The sequence below is a fragment of the Echinops telfairi genome, unplaced genomic scaffold (assembly GCF_000313985.2).
Source record: "Echinops telfairi isolate 266 unplaced genomic scaffold, ASM31398v2 ScPeMD7_2;HRSCAF=8, whole genome shotgun sequence".
Lineage (NCBI taxonomy): Eukaryota > Metazoa > Chordata > Mammalia > Afrosoricida > Tenrecidae > Echinops > Echinops telfairi.
Genome location: NW_022103898.1, coordinates 49,625,573 through 49,632,459, shown reverse-complemented (window position 1 = coordinate 49,632,459; position 6,887 = coordinate 49,625,573). Strand labels below are relative to the sequence as shown.

The 6,887-nt window shown below is 38.3% G+C and overlaps 1 protein-coding gene across 1 annotated transcript in view; it reads left to right on the top strand.

Moving 5' to 3' along the window:
* The window catches only part of ACSS3 (acyl-CoA synthetase short chain family member 3), a 187,921-nt gene that overhangs the window by 178,523 nt on the left and 2,511 nt on the right, over positions 1–6,887 (top strand). The window lies entirely within an intron of this gene.

The window sequence follows — 6,887 nt, the reverse complement described above, 5'->3', positions numbered from 1 at the left end:
ACAGAAACTTGGTGCATGATTAGCTGCATATCAATCTGATTCTTCCCTTGGGGATCCATAAAAGCAGTGCCATGCCCCCTACCCCCCACCCCCCTGCTATCAGAGACTGCCCAGTGTGCCAGAGAGGAGAGGGTTTCTAGTTGTAGTTGGTGAGAGCAATAAGGTGGATTGCATTTACTCCACCTTTTTCAGAACAAGAAACACACAATTGTGAATAGGACACACACCAAGTTCGATTTAAAAAGAAGTTTTAAGTAGCACATCGAGATATTCATTGATATTTGATGGTACAGAACAAAGATTACTCTTCCCCCAATTCAAAGAGAGCTACCTGTTCTAAAAGCTTTTCTTATCTTCAGCCCAAAGAGCTTACTATTTCTTGTCATGAAGGCTTGCCCTCACCTCAGTAACTGCTTTTTTAGTCAGTACGATATTGCTTGGGCAAGAGAAGAATTTTATCAAATATTTTGGAACATGGGGCCTGATATGCTATTATAATATTATTCTTGTTTGAAATGACTGAACTTTGTGAAAACCTGGTTTAAATATTTGGTGGTTCTGGCTGTGTTAACTTTGTGATTCATGTTTCCAAGAAAAAACCTTCAATGTTACCTGCATTTGGGGCATATTTGGATAATCAAAATGCTGGGGAATTGTGTGCATAGGTCTTATTATTGGCCAAATCCAGAATGTCCGCTTTTATTTTCCAAATGACAAAAGAAGTGGCAACCTATTCAGATAACTTTGTTTTCCAATTGCATATTTATTACTCTATGTAACACCAAAGTGAGGCAGGCAGTAGATGGGTAGTTAAAACAGAAAAAGATAAACAACAAAAATTTTCCAATATTGGTGGCATCTTATGATTTTCATTGGGCATTGGAGTATTTACAGCACACTGAGATATTTTTCTATATCCGGCTTTCTATATGAACATCTCCTTTTATATGCATTAAACTATTAGCTCTTTAGTGAATATTTATATATAATAAGGGAATAAGATGATCAGTTCATATCAGATTTGCTTTATTTTTATTGGTATTTTTCAGAGAATTATGAGCCTGAATGCTTTCCTGGCTTTGTACCTGTGTCTAACAAAATTGCTTAGTAAGCTGTTGCTTTAGAGAGGCTGCAATGCTTATAGTGGTGGCTAGCATAGTGGTGGCCAGTACTTACGAAAGGGCCCAGACCTATATTAAACCTGTATTTAAATGCTTTTACAGGATGCTCAATGGAATAAGCTAGATTCCAGTTTACTCTTTGAAATGCAGCTGGTGGACCATAATCCCTTGAAAATCTCATTAGTAGGGGAAAAATAACTAAAAATTGTTTTTATCTGTTATGGCAATGGCTGTTTTTCCAGTTCCCCAAAGTAAAAAATTGATAAATGTATTGCCTTACATAAGACTAAATCAATGAGAGAGTCCATTTAGATGACTGAATTTTTAAAATCTCAGGAAATTCTATTCTCATCACAAGAAAGTAAAGCCCTATAATAGCCTTTGTAACTTTAAGGGGTCATTATCTGTGCAGGTCCTAACTTAGGTAAGGAAGGACCTTCTGTAACTATTAAATAATAATCAGATCTATTTAAGAAGTTGATTCATTTGTCCAAATCTAGTTTCCATCTTAAGTCCAGCTTTCCATTTTAAGAAGTTTGAGTCTGAAAGTTGCTAACTCATAGTATGTGAATTAAAATTAATAGGAGCCAATGTAACCCTTCTTGCATAGTTCTCTTTTGCTCTTGGGGACACAGCTACTAAGCAAAGACATCTTCAGGGAACAAGCCAGGTTCCCTAGTTTCATTCCCTCACTTGAAGTTTAACTTGGTGTCCTTGTAAATTGGTCTCTGGTATTAAAATATTGGGTTGAAAGCCTAGAATAGTGTCCATATGCAATTTTCCCCTTTGAAGTTTGTTCTGACCGATGTGGCATTGTTTGTTTTTGAAGTTAGATATTCCCTATGTTAGGAATTATTTCTTTAAGTTTGAATCTATTTCCATAACGTGACGGTATACTCTACAAGAGGCCATGCAATTTTGATTCTACCTTGGATTAGATGACTACTAGATTTAGATAGTTGTAAAATTGCGGAACATTATTAGTGAAAAAAAAAATTGCGGAACATTATCCTGGGTACTAGTGTTGACACTGATGAAGATGCAGAAACCCTGGGACAGTTTTCTAGATCATTCCACTGTCAGAGGACATAGAAAGACAGTGTTTCTTCCCACTGCACAGACTCCCTCCCCACTGCTGAGTCGATTCTCACAGCCTATGAGGTGCTTGATTCAAACCCACTTTTCTAAAATTGAAGGTTCTGTAATAATTGAGAAACCTGACTAGTATAGCCCACTAAGTTATGAATCCTTTTAAAATGATGAAAACTTATACTAAAGATAAGAACTGCTACACAGAAATGAGAGCATTCACCAGACTTATGATCACAGCATTAACCACCCACTTGTGGTAGCTTTTCGGTGGGATCACTTTTGCAGAAACATCAATGTCAGTTGGCATCTATTTCCTGGGTTTTAGATGGAGCAAACTCAGGAGAGTGGCTGCTGATTTCCCCACCGCCATCGGACAAATGGTTGGCTTCTCTCCCGCAAATGGTGCCTAGGCATATTTTGATAGTTTCCTTCTTGATGATTCAGTTGCTGAAATGATCATTTGGTGCTCAAATATTGTTTGCCCATCCAACATAAAAAACGATGTCTCCCTCCTTTTATAGCATTTTTGGAACACAGATACATACATTGATGCTGTGTTCATTGTAATAATGAGTGTCATGTAGGAAGAGATGGACTTCTGGGAAATGACTCTGTTGTACATTGGCTTGTCAGAATGTAGCTACGGTTGGCAAAAAACAAAAAAAATTGATATTAGCGGTAATGATGCTGTCTTCATTCTGATTTTAAAATATTCTCTGTCCACATAGAAAAACACTCAACACTTTTTCATTCACTTCTCAAAAATGCAAGGCTGAGGATAGAACTCTCACAAAACTACAGCGTGAATAGTAGCTTTGCAGTCTAGAAGTCTTAGCAATTACTTTAGTCAAAATGATAGACACACTAGAGAGATAGTGAAGTATATGGATAATTGATTTTTCTACACCGATTTGAAAATTACAAAACTCCAGTATGGAGGCCAGGACATGAATGTAGACTTTAATCAGTGACTTTTTGACAACTAGAACTTTGCTTTAGGGGAGGAAAAGAGTTTCAGTCCAGGTATTAAGAAAACACTAAAGCCAAAATTACAGAACCAATAAAAAGTCTTTATCATATTTGCTGCGCAGGGGGCATTCTCTTCCATGTGCGGTGACATTGGGAATATTATAGTTAGTCTGGACACATGGACTGAATGTGTCACTCCAAACTATGTAACGGCTTGACTGAGCCTTGATTCTCAGTGGTTTTGCTGTTCTATAATGAGGGGATCTTACCCCATGAGGTGTTCCTGATATGATCAGCCACTTAGTTGTAAGAGACTTAGCGTGAGATGTAACACACTTACTCTGGTCATAGCCCTGATTCCAATATAAAGAGAATTTTTGCAAGGAGAGGCCTCTTCCTTTTTTATTTTACGAGAGGTAAAAGGAGACAGAAGTGAACGGAGAAGGAGTGACGTCAGCATCGCCATGAAGAAGAATCAGTTGTGGGGACACCATGGGGACCAGAGGTTCCCGTGCGGAGAACCTTCTGGACTCAGGAGAAAATTGATGCCAAGACACACAGAGAACTTGAAAAGTACTAGACTCATAGAATGTGGACGAGCCAAAGACCCTCCTTCAGAGCCAAAGGAGGAAGAAAGACTTCTACGGGAGCTGTGGCTCTGCAGTCAGACTTCTAGCTTCTTAATGAAGGCTGGCCACGTGTGGTGATTTCATTACAGCAGCACTAGCTATGGAAGAGAGCGCCATTCAGTTGATCCTAGCTTGTAGCAAGTCTGTGTGTTACACATGACAACCACTTTCTTGACTAATTTTCAAGAATGCAGAATGCCTAAACTTCTTTAGTGGGGAGTTGGAACCCTGTAGTTTAGCAGTCAAACACATATGATTTGTACCACTTAAAGACCTAAGACTAACTATCAAAAGAAATATCTGCCAGTAAAGTCTGTTTTTAGTCTCAGCATATGGACTTAAGCAGTAAATACGATAGTTGCAACTAGCAAAGCTTTTGAAGGCATTTTGTTACTTGAAAATGAAGCAGCAGGAGAACATATTTTTGTACAAAACGTGTATTATATGCTTAACAACTGCTCTTTAGTTTGGCCTGGTTAATGAAGAGAGATAGGATTCCTGGTTGCTCGGTGGGTTAAGCATTTGGAAGCTCACTACAAGGTCAGCAAAGGGAAAGCATTCGAAGTTCCGCAGGGGAAAGAGGAGGCTTCCTATTCCTGTGAAAAGTGACAGCCTCGGGAACCTATGGGGAGGAATTGACTCGATGGCATTGAATTTAATGGAACAAGAGCAGGAACAGCTGTAGCCTAGCCAAGAAGTTAATAAAATGCATGGCACCAAATTCATCTATGTAATGTAGATCCTAACAGTAAAACTTGAATTTGTCAAGAATGTCATTCTACTTCGATCCGCAATCAATATCCATGGAAATAGCAGTCAAGGAAACAAAGGACATATTACAACGGGTAAAATTGCTGCAAAGAAATCTTATTAAAATGTTCAAAGGAAGCTTAGCATTTTGATGATTCAAGTCTGACTGACATAAACCGTGTCTTTTCAACGGCCTCACATGCACAGGAAAGTTGAGCCATGGCTAAAACGAGAGAGTGAATATTCACATCGATGCTAGTGAGGGTTATTAAATATACTATGGATTGTCAGAACCTGGAGGAAGTTTCTATAAAGCTATGATGGAGAGACTTTTCCTCGCTTACTTTGCCTGATTGTTATTATTATTTTAATTAGGAAAGTACAGTACATGTTTGATAGGGGGTCCGCATAAATAAGAGGGACTCCGTGAAATGAATTACACGGCGGTGGCAACCACGTGCTCCAAGAATAAAATTATGAGAACTGGTCCTCATAGACAACCTCATGGTAAACAGGGAAGAGTTGAAGATGTCAAGGATTTCATCTTGTTTGGATCCATGATCAATGCTCATGGAGGCAGCATACAAGAGATAAAAGGATAGATTTGGGCAAATCTATTGTCCAAGGACTCTTTAAAAGTGTGGAGGAGCAAGAATGTCACTTGCAGAACAAAAGGTGCACCTGACATGAGCCATGGTATTTTCAATTGCCTCCTCCACATATGAAAATCAGACATTGAATAAGTAAGGCTAAAGAAGAATTATGCATTTGAATTAGGTCACTGGCAAAGAATATGGAAGGTCCTATTGTCTTGGAATGCTCCATAAAATTGAGGATGGCCATATTGTGCCTCACGAACATGTTATCAGGAGAGAACAGTACCTGGAAAGGACTTGGTAGAGTTGAGGGGTAGTGAAAAAGAGGAAGACATTTATTGAAATGGATTGACACAGTGGCTGCAACAGTGAGCTCAAATATAACAATTACTGTCAGAAGAATATAGGACTAGACAGTGAGTTTTCTCTGTTGAGCATAAGGTTGCTATGGGCCTGAATCAACTCAATGGCACCTAGCAACAGCAGCATTCACTGTTTCAAAGAAAGCATCTTGAAAACCATATCCTATTGCCAAGTTGGTTGTTTCTGCCACATCTTATGTATATAAGTCATGCACTTTTCTTTAGAATCTTTGCCATGCTCTATTCTTCCTTTTCAATAATTAAACATTAGTGAATTCTAATCGGTATCTGCCTCCTCTACTAGAAGCCATGGTGACACTATGAGATAATAATATTTGGGCGATTAACTAAAGGGTTTGTGTTTAATACATACCAGCTACTCGATGGTAGAAACACAAGGCTGCCCCTCTTGTAAAGATCCACAGCCTTATAAACCCATATAGGGTCACCATGAATTGCAATTGACTGGATGGCAGTGTTTTAACCTGGTTTGCCTTTGTTTGCCTCCTGTGCTAGAATGTGAGAGCTGTGAGAAAGAACTAAGTGTGTTCACCAATGAGCCTAGCAGAGTGGGTGGAAGATTAGAGTGAACATTTGCTGAGTGCATGGAATGAAGAAAGAGAATTACCAAATGAGCTGTTCGATACCACTATCTTCACTGTTTTTATAGCTATTTGAAGTTTGGAATTGTTTAAATACATATATGTTGATTTCTCAGAAAAGCTTTCATGAGTATTCATTAAAAAAAAAAAATCACATTATACAGCAGAACCCTGGACCTTGACGTTTTTCCATTCTAGAAGGAGCATCAATATGTGATGCAGTCAAGTTCCGAATTAATTTTTCCCACTAGAAATAACTGAAAATGGATTAATCCATTCTTGACCACCAAGTTTTCACCCTAACCTTGCCTTTTTATATAAAACATTACACAGAAATTTCAAAGTAAGTAAGTTCAGAGTTAAATAATTTAAATAAAAAACACAACATCAAAAAGGTTTTAACAACTACAGTGTGACCCATACCATGAGATGGAGGAGGATCTGGGTCTGTGGACGCGCATGTGGAGAGGAGTGGAGAGAGTCCTTGTTTGGAAAGGGAATCCCCTTCCATCAAATCAACTGGATGCTGCTTTTCAGGGTTTTTTTCCCTTCTTTGCCTTTTTTCACTGGCTAGCTTTCTCTAAAAAAAATAAAAATCTGTCTATTGCTGTCTGTTGTTGGAATTTCCTTAACTGTTTTCTAAAAGGGTTTACTAAATTATCACCAGCAATATCGATAACATGGTTAACTAGCTCCTTATCATGATGATTCTTTTCAAAAGTCTCTTTCTTAAGACCCATGTTTTTTATCTAAAAACAGTACAAAA